Source organism: Poromitra crassiceps, assembly GCF_964638095.1.
Source record: "Poromitra crassiceps genome assembly, chromosome: 3".
Lineage (NCBI taxonomy): Eukaryota > Metazoa > Chordata > Actinopteri > Beryciformes > Melamphaidae > Poromitra > Poromitra crassiceps.
Window position 1 is genome coordinate 10,698,054 of NC_139625.1, and position 13,798 is coordinate 10,711,851.

The following is a 13,798-nucleotide window of genomic DNA, read 5'->3' on the forward strand; positions in this document are numbered from 1 at the left end:
CCATGTACAAGGATTTAGGATGGTACATAAATACATGACATCAGAGGAATGCAAGCATGGGTTATATTACACACCTAGTTTATTCATCAACTATTTCTTTACATTTTCCCGTAATGATGACAAAAACAAATAAATTGATTATTTGACAATTACCTCTAATCCAGTCTGTAAAGCAAGAGCCTGCACATTCAAAGGCAGTCGGTCCCTCCGGTGCCTTGGTCGTTTGGACGTTTCGGAAAAGACTAAAGACACACCTTTTCAGGCTCCATCTGGGCCCTCCTTGATCTAACTTCTTTCTCTCTCTTTCTAAAAAAAAACTACTAACCTAAACTAAACTTGTACCACTGTTCCTTCAGAAGTTGTAGTTGTCGTAGACTGTGTTGCATAGTTGATTGCTCTATTGCTGACAAAAATGTGTTATTGTAAGTCGCTTTGGATAAAAGCGTCTGCCAAATGACGTAATGTAATGTAATGTAAATGTAAGAGAACAAATCCCAACCCCACAAAGCTGAGAAGCATGGCTGCACTTTGTTGTTGGTGTTGTCAGGGTAACGTGAGAGTGCTGTTCCATTCCTCTTTATACCATTTTGAGCCCTTGCAGCCTCTCCCCCTCAATCACCCACCAGCTGATGTCAATTAAGTCTGTGAGGACTCAGGGCTCAGTGCTTAGGGGGGGACATTGATCAGATTGGGCCCAAGATGCCCTACTCATTTCCGGAAGTAGTGGAGTTGTGCAAGTAGTCGAAGTGTGTGTTGTTGCACTTTTATTCTGAAGGGGTTGGTGTTGCAATGGTGACATCACTGATGGTGTGCACCATGTGTGTTTCTTAGTTTGATTCAACACTGTGCTGCTTTTCTACCCAGCAGAAAACAATTTGAGAGAGAGAGAGAGAGAGAGAGAGAGATTTTATTCCCAATGTCTATTCCGTAGTGGCATTGATCAGCAGTCGGTGTCCATGAGTATGATCCTAACATCTGTTCTCTGTTCCCCAGCAACACCAACCATATGGAAAACAGACATGTCTTTAATTATAATAATTAAGATCACATTGCAAATGTGTGAGTAAGAACATACTAAAATATTAATCAACAGTGCAATCAAACAGATTATTGTGAGTAAAGAAACCTACAGTATGATAGTTTTTCCCTCTTGTAATGTCCTTGTCACTTTTCCAATGATGGTAGGCCATGTCCAGCTGTTTGGCTGTATGGCTGCCTCTGATTCCAAAGATGACCTGATTCTCATGAGCTCATCCAGATGCTTCGCATTGAGATGGTGTCTGGATTTGTTTTTTATTCTGTTCATTAAACTAAATCCACATTCGCACTCAGCACTAAGCCTTCAGGTCCTGCAAATATCAACAGCTGAGCAAGAACTTTAAATGCGTCCCCCCATTTTGTCATTTTTAAGATACTAGGCTCGTTTCCTATAGGCTCACCCGCTGCGCGGCCTCGCCCGCCCTGCAGCTCGCCGAACTGGCCCTGCAACTTGCATACGCAGCTCGGCCGCTGCGTTCGCCTCGCCCACCCTGCAGCTTGACCACTGTGCGGGCTCACTTGCTCCCTCGCCCTCGCTCACCTGCTCTTATGACATCACTGATGATGTCACAAACTGATGATTTCACAACTTCGCATCACTGATGACATCACAATTACTCTTATGACATCACTGATGATGCCATCATGCCTATGACATCATCAGTGCTGTCACAATGCACAATTGCTGATGCCATCAGTTCCGGAAACAAAATTTAAACAGAAGACATTGCCCATATGCTCCCTTTTATAATAAGATTTCATATTTCATATTATTCATGTCCTGACAATGTTGATTAGCCACAATGTTTATCTTTTTTTCAAATAACTTAATTTGTGCTCAAGTTACAAAATGTAAGTTAGTTGCTGAAATGGAAAGATTAGGCTATGTATGTCAGGCCTCAACAGTGACCGTCCAACTTTTCTGGTCTTGTTCCACCTGAGAATTCCCCATTCATTTTCTCCATAGACATTTAGAAAAATCCTGGAACCAAGCCAACCGGTCTTCCAGAGAACCGTGAGTGATCATGAAACATTTCACTTGGAGAAAATAAATAACAAAATTACAAATTATTCAATTCTAACTGAGGACGAGCTGGAATGTTAGCTATGTTAGGTAAGCCCGCTTGCTGCCTGCTGTAGTACATCGGGCTCAAAATACGACTGACGTGACTGAAGCTGCAGCAAGTACGAGTCACCCTGATTTCAATGGTTTCACCCGTTTTGAATGGCCGGTTGTCAGGGTTGCCAGTGCCACCCGTCCCATAAAATACGGAATCGTCTCGGCTCTGACAGTTAAATCGTGCATCGTAAATATATATTTTTCCCCGCTTTTTATTTTTTGTTTTTGCTCCAAGTGAAATGTTTTATGGTCACTCATGACTCAGTATACGTGGCTGGCTGGCTTGGTTCCAGGCTTAAAACTCGTCATATAAGGATTTTCTAAATGTCTATGGAGAAAATGAATGGGGAATCTTCTTTCGGACCGGGAGCTTATTTGATCTGATTAGTGCACATTTTGTATCCATTTTCGTTTCAATAAAAAGAACAATCCTTGAAGTCAGATTTTTGTCTTCGCCTCTCGTTCTTGCTACGGCGTATCACTAAGCCAATCAGAGGCAGAGTAGGGCATTCAGACGAGTGGGATCCATAATAACGCCTGTATACATTACCTGCTAATATATTTCACAGTAAAGGGTCCCTGTTCATGCAACAACATCTCTCTACTATGTAAGTATGTAGGCTAAAAGGTTAGTCTCTTAGAACAGACGAGTTGGCTTCCGCAATTTTCAAATGCTTCCGCCATACCGTCTGTACTTCGTGGGGGAGAATCATGCACCAACCGGAATGGGAAGCAGAAAGGCGGGTCTTCCGCTCATTAGTCCAATCAGATTTTTTTTCCGTGGACACACGTGTCGTGATTGGTCGGATTTTTTCGAACTTCCTTCCAGTCTTCCTTCCAGGTTTTTTTCACAACTTCCTTGTGCATGTTCTGGGGGTGTAACGTACAGACTGTATAGCTGCATTCGCCGGATGTAGATGAGACAGTCTGTTTTAAGAGACTACTAAAAGGTATACCACAAAAACAGGAACCACTGTCAATTCTGCTTTTCAAAATAAAAGACCTCTCCCTGTTTCTATGTTCCACAGCAAAGGTCCCTGTTTACAATCTAGGGCAGGGGTGTCAAACATACGGCCATAACCGGTCCGCCAACGGGCAATGAGAAGTCCTCCAATCCAATGTGGTACCAGGTTTCAGGAGCAAATAAAAAATGTATTAGCCTATTCATGCTTTATGGATGCATCACAAAATGGTCAACTATTTTCAGTACCCTTTACTATAGAAAATTGACCAGTTGCCATCAATTGTAATGCAGTTAGAGAAAGATTTGATTTGTTTGATGGTAGCTGAGATAACCCTATGTGAAATTGTGTTTTTAAAATGTACCTGTAATTCTTTACACATAAAGGAAACTGGGACATTTGGAGGTGTTGTTATTTATAGGTTATTATTGATTTTCTTTGTCTGGCCCACTTGAGACCAAATCGGGTCGCGTGTGACCCGTGAACTAAAATGAGTTTGACACCGCTGATCTACAACATCTATCTCTGCTATGTAACATAGCAGAGATAAACATGTCATAAAATGGAGTGAGGCTTGCAACGCTAGTTCAGGCAGACAACTCTCTGGATCAGCTGATGTGTCAGTTAGCTTGTGTATTGTCATCACCAGCTGGGCGTGTCAGTTGGTTAGCTTGTGTATTGCCATCACCAGCTGGGCGTGTCAGTTGGTTAGCTTGTGTATTGCCATCACCAGCTGGGCGTTTCAGTAGCTTGTGTCTTGTCATTAGGCCTACCAGCTGGGTGTGTCAGTTGGTTAGCTTGTGTATTGTCATCACCAGCTGGGTGTGTCAGTTGGTTAGCTTGTGTATTGCCATCACCAGCTGGATGTGTCAGTTGGTTCGCTTGTGTATTGTCATCACCAGCTGGATGTGTCAGTTGGTTAGCTTGTGTAGTGTCATCACCAGCTGGATGTGTCAGTTGGTTAGCTTGTGTATTGTCATCACCAGCTGGATGTGTCAGTTGGTTAGCTTGTGTATTGTCATCACCAGCTGGGTGTGTCAGTTGGTTAGCTTGTGTATTGTCATCACCAGCTGGGTGTGTCAGTTGGTTAGCTTGTGTATTGCCATTACCAGCTGGGTAGCCTCGCTAGCCAGCCTCCTCTCCCTTCTGTCCAAGGAGTCTGGCGCGGCAGGTCTCCATAACTGGGATAAACCCTCCCCCTGCTCTACTCTGCTCTCCCATTGGAAGCGGTGTCCACCCGCTATGCCGACCACTCGCAATGCCGACCTTAGGTTTAGGTGTGGGGGGTGGGAGAGGTTAGGTTTTGGGTTAGGGTCATGGGGGAGGTTAGGTTTAGGCATGGGGGCTGGGAGAGGGGAGGTCGGAACAGCGAGAGGTCGGAACAGCGACATGGAACCATTGGAAGCGTCGATTTCAGACGCTGCCGGATTTCCGCTCCCCGCTTGAGAAGCTCGGTCATTGGCTCCGACCATGTCAATCAGAGCGGCTTCCGCTCCCTCCTCCGTGTGTGTGGCTGTAAATAGTGCCCTGCCGCCTCAGTGAAAACAACAACGCTAACTAGCTAGCAAGCTAACGTCAGAAACCTACACGCTAGCTCGTTGCTACACGCTGAAAACGGCAAGTTGGATTGTTTGAAACTATTTTCCAAGGGCACTGCCACTAAGCGCTGCCCATCGCAATCCCACTATGGAGACCTGCGGCGCCAGGCTCCTCGGACGGAAGGGAGAGGAGGCTGGCTAGCGAGACTACCCAGCTGGGCGGTCTTTAAGCTGTCAAACACACTCGCTCATTCTCCACCGCTGCTGGTGTCCGTGCTCCTCACATGTGTTTCTTAATGGTTCCCTCTGGGGTCGACATCGTCTCTCTCTCTGTTCTTGCCTTTGGCTGGCTTTAAATTACGCAGAGCAGGTTGCCATGTGAAATGAAGCCTTGACGGCGAGATGAAATATTTACATTCAGGGAAAACATTCAATATGAAAAATGATGGAGATATAAAAATGTGAGTATGTATACACAGTATGAAATACTGGAATCATTAAAGTTGGTTGTGTGAAAACTGGAGAAAGACGTGTCAATGTTACAGCAATGTGCAAATCTAAATCATATTCCCCTATTCTACAGATGGCAATATATGTAAAAATGAAAAATGAACGGTCACAGCCATTAAACTATGCACCTCTCTGTCATCTGTCGTATGTGTTGTATCTCTACCTGCCACTGTCTTCTTACAACGCTTTACATTTTAATGGGGGCTTCCTCCCTGGTGTATATTTATGCATTAAACCCAGAAATGGAGACATGGGTATTTTGCATGCACAGGTGCACATCTTAGGAGGTATACTTATGGGCTTATCATTCCCAGTACAGTATGGATTACATATTGCCCCTATCAAATGGTGCATTTGTCAAGTTGTCTTAATCCTTAATCCTTTTTTCTTCTTCTCCCCCCTTTCCCTCCATTACCAAGCCCCACAAGGCCAATTTAGTCATGCAAGGTTTGTGTGCGACAGAGAGTCCACAACCTCCATCTGTGAGCTTAGGTCAAGCGGAAGATACTTGGATTCTGCTTCACACACAGTGTGGAGTAATTCATTTAATTGTTATTATTCTTTGTTATTTTTGGAACTCTAAAGATCGATCCTCAAAGACTGCTGCTACAGAGTGGTGCTGGGAAGGGTATCTCTGCGACTGTTACAGTATATGCACTAACATACTTTACCTGCGTTTCAACTGGCATGGGGGTGAATAGATACTGACTGAATTTTCATTTTTAAGGTGAACTGTTCCTTTAAATGGTCCCTGGCATGTCTGAATGGTTTGATGCCAGCCAGCGATATTACATTACATTTGTCACCCTTCCTAAAAACCTTCTTTGCTAAGTTAATTTACATCGTTGGTTGGGGGTCATCCCTATGTTCCCCGGGTCCTATGTTCCCCGGGTCCTATGTTCCCCGGGTCCTATGCCGACCTTAGGTTTAGGCATGAGGGGTGGGAGAGGTTAGGTTTTGGGTTAGGGTCTGGGGGAGGTTAGGAAGGGTTCTATGTTCCCCGGTCCCACAAAAACGGGGAACATAGGACCCGGGGAATATAGGACCCGGGGAACATAGGTACGCTCCCGTTGGTTGTCTACGGGCATTTTCACACCTACCTCGTTTGGTTCGTTTGAATCACACGACTAGAGTTCATTTCCCCCCTTGGTGTGGTTCGTTTGGGCAGATCTGAATGCAGCAATCGAACTCTGGTGCGCACCAAAAGCGGACCAAACAACCACAGCGAGACCTTTGGAGAGGTGGCCTCGGTGCAGTTCCAAACAAAATCTCGTGATCTAAGACAAGGTTTCCAAAACTTTTCAGCCCCCGATCCCCAAAATAATGGTGCCAGAGGCTCGCGAACCCGACTATCCCCGCATGTGGTTGAAGCATACAAACGTTTGTGCGCACATGAGAATTTTGTAAACAAAGCAAACAAAACAGTAACAAATATGGTTAAAATGTGCCCTTTTTAAGAGTTTTTAAATTGTATTTCACACATTTTGTAGTTTTCACACATTCTGGAAATCATCTCGTGACCCACCCAGTGGTGTCCCACGACCCCTCGGGGGTCCCGACCCCCACTTTGGGCACCACTGACCTAAGAAATGCAGCAATGTAACAAGACCCGTCTCTTCCCCCCTGCAGTACACCAAGGAGCCTATAGGACTGCTCACAATATGTGCTGACAACTAGCCTGGTAAACCAGCGGTCACGTGAACTCACATTTCATTTTGTTCTGTGGGACCGTCTGGCCTCAAGCCCTGGGAGGGCTTTAGCAGAAACCGCAAAGCGGACGAGCCAATCGGCGACTGCGCTCAGTGCCCTGTGATTGACAGCGCAAATTGGCCAATCAGGGACGGACTGACGTAGTTGATGATACAGGCCGACGCTGTAGCAAACATGGCGGTTTCACTAGCAGTAATGTTAACGTTAGCATAAACACAGCCATAAGTGAAGTTATTGCAGAAATAAACCCAATAACAACAATTAAACAAGAGCAAGAGTATCTCGGTCTAAATTCGGTCTATGTCTTAAATAAACACTTTGCAAATGAGTTTATGGTCTGAAAAAACAATTTCAAGTCTTTTTCATGCTCTCATATCCTCCGTTTTCTAAATTATGACCCCATTTCGAGTGAAATAGATGATATACATCGGATAAATAAGAACAGTAATACCTCCAACAGGTAGAGGCAACAATGTGCCGCAAGGCATCTAGTCTGCCGGAAAGCTGCAGAAGAAGAAGCTAGTAATTTAGCAATCTAACAGAAACAACGTTATCTTTATGATGCTTTAATAATGTTAGTAGACACACGTAACTGTATTGCTCTCGTTGTGAGGCCAGTTTAAAAAAATAACGCATATTTCGAAATCCGATTTACTTTGTGGAGGCATATATTAGCAGCTAACAGGCTGGAGGCTCACACCATGGATGTACAGAACACAAGAAGAAGAACACAAGCCATGCGGACGAACACATGGTAAGACCCACCGTCAACGTCACTACTCCCCCGCCCCCTGTCCCCCTGCTTCCGCAGTACAAAAATTCATTTATCCAATCAAACATTACCAGGAAGCTGGAGATTCAAACCTCATTTTCTGGTATCAAAACCCAATGGGTGACGTCGTCACGCTCATATCGTCCAGATAATATCGACAGTCAATGGTTTCAACTGGCCAGCCCGTTCTCACATTGGCCGCGTAATATATTGCCGCTCTGTCACGCACGACGCACCTTGTGCGCCGAATACAACGCGTCCGGTACCCTTGTGCACAAATATGATACGCCCAGGGACGCCCCGTTAATTAAGCCATCGCCCCTCAAGTTACGCTGTGGGGTTGGAGACTGGACCTAGTCTTCCAACGGAAAAGACCCACTCCCTGGTTATGGGTTAGGGCTTCCCGCTCTGGGCGCCTGGGGTCTCCGACCCGAAGAAATCAAACAAACAAACAAACAAACAGAAAAAACATTGAGATGTGCTTCCACCCAGGCATGGCCCAAAGAATAAATAAGCAATTAACATCCAATCATGCTCAGGCTAATTTGTATCTTGACTATAGCATAGCTGGAAGTGACTTTGAGAAAGGGCTAATTGGTGGGCTTGGCAGAGCTTCAGTGATGTAGAGTGCTGCTTCAAAAGGAACGGCGGTTCGATGATGTTGGCATGGAGGTTTGAGGGGATACAGCAACTCGGGAGAATAGGCTAATTAACTCCTTGAGTGCGATGCCCATGTAGGCTAAAGGCGACTGGTTCAAGATGCAAGGAAACCCCCACAAGCAAGTGGAAGAGAAGCCTACATGTGAAGCCTACATGTGGCCAAAATAAGTCCACAGGTCTGCATGCTTGTTTCCCACAGTAAAGAGGTAAGCTCATATGGTGTCGGTTACATTTCCAAAGCATATTTTAGGTCCAGTGATCCGAGGCGTGCAAGGTAAATGGCAATGCATTCAAAGCCATTCTGAATGATCAACTTGAGTGGAGTATTGCAGGATGACCATGCCTTCACCGAGCTATTTGTAAACCTTATACCATGGTCTGGGTGAATGAATACTCTTTTCTGATTGGCCGGCAGGTGTGCTTTAAAACCGTTTAATGCCGTTTAGGCAACAGTTTAGGCAACCACAGTGGCTCTTCGCCTCCTGCTGCTCCTTCTTTTCACCTGACAGCGGGGAGCTTCACCGGCAGGACGTACGTAGCACGTGGAAGAATCACTATTCCCATCAGTTACCTTCCACCCCAAATAGGCGCCCCGACCGACCAGAGGAGGCGCTAGTGCAGCGACCAGGAGACATACCCTCATTGCGGCTTCCCACCTACAGACACAGCCAATCGTGCCTGTATGGATGCCCGACCAGGCTGGAGGTAACACGGGGGCGCGAACCTGCGACCCTCATGTTGGTAGGCAGGGAATCTACCGCTACACTACCCAGATGCCCCATGTTCAGTTTCTTAACCCTAACCTTGACCAAGTTCTTTTGCCTAAACACAACCAAGTTGTTTTACTTGCCTAAATATAACCAAGAAACGCGACGGCATTTCAAACGGGGAAACGCCCTCACGCCACCGGTTACAGCGAGTCTCCCTGAGCCGCTGCGGCTCGTCAGAGGCTCGAGTCACCAGGCTGGGTGCACGTAACCGACGACATGGAAAAATGACGGAAAGTCTGCTGCGATCACTGGACAGGCGATCTGTCAATCACCCGCTTTTCTATCATCTATTTTACTCCAAACGGGCAAGTTATATTAAAAAAAGGTTAGGAAAAGGTGAAATTAGCTATATTGCCTACTGCCCCCGAGCCCAAGTGGCCATTCGAGGAATTGCAGCATAAACAAAGACTTCCACATCTTCTTGGGGAAAGGGGGTGGGCTTGCCCACTGGTTGGGACACAGGTACATAACGTTAGCCTGCGACATGACATTGAAAACAGATCAACAGTACAGTAGCCTACTTTCATCTTTTCACTCCCTTTATTTTCAATGCTTTCAATCTTGGTGACCCTGAAGAATGTCTATGTGGTCAATACGATGCTCATACTAATATTTATGCATACTCAAATAAACGCTCCATTATCTTAATCCAAACAGGTTGATTTCGTCTATTATTAACTATTACGTTTTGTGTGGGGTATCTGGAATTTACAAACTGGTGACAGAATCAATTTGTTCAAGGGACAATTGATTCTGTATTTTGGGTATTGGCTAAAATACACTTTTTGCAAACTTCCATGTTCAACTCCTTTAAAATAGGCTTCTTAAGAAATTGTTTTGTTTTACAGTCCAATATGAAATAGCTGCTTATTTTTGGTTGTTTGTTACATGTTGTGGGAATTTCAAAATTGCTCAAACATTTTGAGCTTTACCAGTTACAATCGGCTAACTTGGTTCTGCTCCAATTTGGTCTTGTTACAATGTGCCTAACATGGACCTTACTTTTGAACATAATGAGCTTTACCAGTTACAATCGGCTAACTTGGTCCTGCTGCAAAAGTGGTATAGCTTTACCAGTTACAATCGGCTAACTTGGTTCTGGCTACAATTTTACCACTGATTATCCACATGTCATTTTTGACACACCCACAATATGCAAACATTTCAGATTCTTTTAAATATCAGACGACAGCTTCAGTAATGAATTATGAAATTAATTCAGACTTACCCGCTCTCGTAGATATCCTGGTCAAGTGACGCCAATTGATAGAGAATAGAATTCTATACATCCGCTTAAATGTATATGTAAATGTATATCACAGCTTATCTAATACCAAATAAATTGAAACCAATGAGTCCAGGAAGATTTACCATAAAAGTATATTTAATAGCTTACATTCTCTGCAATATGCATATATTGACAGAGGGCATGAATCTCAATGTACACATGTATCGATGTACAGAGTCAAATATTCAGCCGCGATGTCACAATTTGACATACGCTTTATACTGTAAAAGAAGAGGAGGAGAAGCAGAGAGGAGGGGGTGATGACTTGACTTGGAGCCTACAGGGCTGCCTGTCTGACTGAGAGACTGTTATCAATTGTTATTGGACACGATGCACTGCCCAAGGTTTCAGCAAAGAGGAGAAGTCCTCTCCATGGGGCTATTCTATATGTGTGAAATGTCAGTGTGAGTCTATGTGTCAAATGGCATGGAACTTATAGCATAATTATGCAAATAGGCCTATAGCTTATTGATTAATGTGTCAGATGTAATTAGGCCTATAGCTTATTGATTAGGAAATATTGATTTAGGAAATGGCATGGAACTTATATTTTTCTCCAACAATTAACTATTACGTTTTTCTTATGGAACGCCTGTGTTTTTTGTCATACCTGACAGTTTCGACTGCTGCTTCCTGCAGTCTTCCTCCATTATCTTTTTATCTCTTCTTTCATCTTTTCTTTTTCCCTTCTTCCTTGCAGACGATCGTACCTTTGATTTTGGAGTCCTGTGATTTATTTGTTGTTCATTCGCCAAATATTTTCTCCAAAGCTCTTTGCAACAGAGCGGAATAAGTCAAACCTCTGGTAGAAATACTGTCATATCTGATCTTTTCCTCTCTTCATGCTTTACCCTCATCATTTTCCAGCCAGATAGTTTCAGAAGAATACGAGAAACAGGGCGAATTCTTAGATAAGTACCAACTTAATAGTATATTATGATATATGGAGAGTCAAAATCACACCCTCTTCCAGGTTAGGCATACGAATCAAAGGATTTTCCGCCATTCATTTTTCCATAGACATTTGGTGAAATGTTTGAAAAATAGGTTTTACTTGGTCAAACCAAGCGATTCAGCTATACGAAATGTCTATGGAAAAGTGAATGGCTGAAAAGCCCTGGGTTCTTATGCCTAACCTGGAAGAGGGTGTGACTTTGGCACTGTATAGCTTGTTTTCGACCACGTGATTCGGATGACGTCTCCGTGACGTCTGAAGGGCAGCTCTCCCAGAGCTACTATGGAGAATGGAGGAAAGCGAGTATGCAAGAGGGATGGATGCTGCTCCACGCTGCAGGTATCGCCAGAAGATTGTGAAACATATACAGTATAGGATATGACCCGTATGCAATGAAGAGAAGCGGTTTTTCCAGCAACTTGTCAACGATTTTGCTGCTTTCCTATCGCTTTCTATGTAGCCTGCTGCTGGTTTGCCCACCGGCATGATCACGTGGTTTGCAAAACAAGCCAATGGTGAATGGTCTCGGCCCGGTCGCCATCTTGACATGATGTCACCTGAAAACAACCTATAGACTGATACAGCATATTAGTGCATACCGGGGGTGGAGCCTTGGTATTGAGGTTATGGTCCCACTGGGGGGAAAGGCAATGCCTGCTGGTTGCATTTCCTTCCAGAGAAAATCTCCATTTATTTTCCCATTGACAAATGCAAGCTAATGTCTGATGAATAATTCAAGCGATCGCTCGGCGGTTATTCTGGTATCTTTGATCATCAGTATGACACATTGCCAACTTCTCTTATCCTCTCTTTCACAAAGGTATCTTCAAAATAGGCTCTCATATGCATAGTCAGAGATCTGCATCAACAACTTTTTGAAAATGTATATATTGATGGTTCAAGGCTTATTTCAGCAGCTTTCATCTTTGTTTGTTTTTGTTTTTGCTGTCAACCTCTGACAAGAAGCCGAATCATGTCATGTCTCTATTTGATCTTCGATCTATGGTTGAAGAGCACAAAAGAGAGATGTACTGTATGACTACAATAACACCACCAAAAATAGCAGGATATTATGAACGAAATGTCGCCTCTCCTTCTCACGTTCCTTTGTTGTTTCAGAGAGTCAGAGAGGTTGCTGCGCCTTTTGGCCTCTTAAAATAGCATGAAAGCTCAAACTCTTACAACAGTTCAACACAGACCTCAGTGTTTGTTGTTCTTGCTGTTGGCTCTCGCCTGGCTGCTACAGATCCAAGTCAGCATGAGATGAAAGCAGGCGTGTGAATAGGAATTGATTCAGCACCGTCAGACACGATAAGAGTCCTGGGCAACATGCCAACTTCAAAGAAATAACAAAACCTGAACGACCCCTCGGAAAGGATTCTTCCTTCTTGCGCTGGCGTTGGAAGTGATGCCTTTATCATTTGTTTGTTGTGGATCCATATTGAAAGTAGGCGTATATAAACACGATTCGATTCAGCATTTCATCAAAGCGTTTCATCGATCGGACCACGTCAGCAGACGAAAGAAAAGACTTGGCTGAGGGGGATTGCGACTCGTGCCTCATGGCGTCTGATCTGAACGTGACATTTGATTTAATTCGCTGAATGCTTAGAAAAACCCCCAAGAGCGGATGTCATGTGTCACCCATTTTTAGATGCGGAGCAACACACTCAAGTACCAAAATATCCTCCTCCAGTATAAGTAGGCGCACCATAATGTCCCATGCAATGTCAAAATGAGGGCAGAGAGTTCAATATTTAAGCAATATCACATGAGAGGGAGTGCTGTTTGTACTGTGTATCGTCACGGCTGTGATTCGGTCCTAGAAGATAATCACAGCCGTGACGATATTAGCCAACAACAGCACGACCTCGAGTGTGATATTGCTTTTATATAAGAGTTGTATAAACAAAGCTATTCAAGTAATACTAGTATTTTTTTAAGTAATTTGGGACAACAGTTGACTTTTGTCTGTTATTTGTCTCCGCCAACAAAAACAGTTCCGTCAGGATTGCACTACGACCAAGGGTTGCGAAGCAACTAAACTATTTCCTGACTGCACTAGCTACTTTTAGGTAGCGAGCTCGGGCGGTCTCAGCTTACCGATCGTAATTAAGGTCAAATGTACCCATATTACTGTCCCTACTGTGCACAGGAAAATGCTGTGAACGCAACCTATAATCAACGTTACATCATACAGCTGTGAAGCGGCGTGATATACGTACAGTGAAAGTTGCCCTCTGCCAGGGCTGCGCCGTAGTTGTGGGGGGGAAGGGGGGGTTGTAGATCATTGGCCTGAGGATTGCATCTCTGCTTTTTTTGCGGACGATGCGATCCTGATGGCATGTACATTAATCATTCTCAGTAATGAACAAAGAGATGCCTTGCACCAGATTATAGCGTCAAGCTAATTTACATCTGTAGTCCCTGATAGGGCACCATAAAACAACATACATACAGTCAAACATGGGGCAC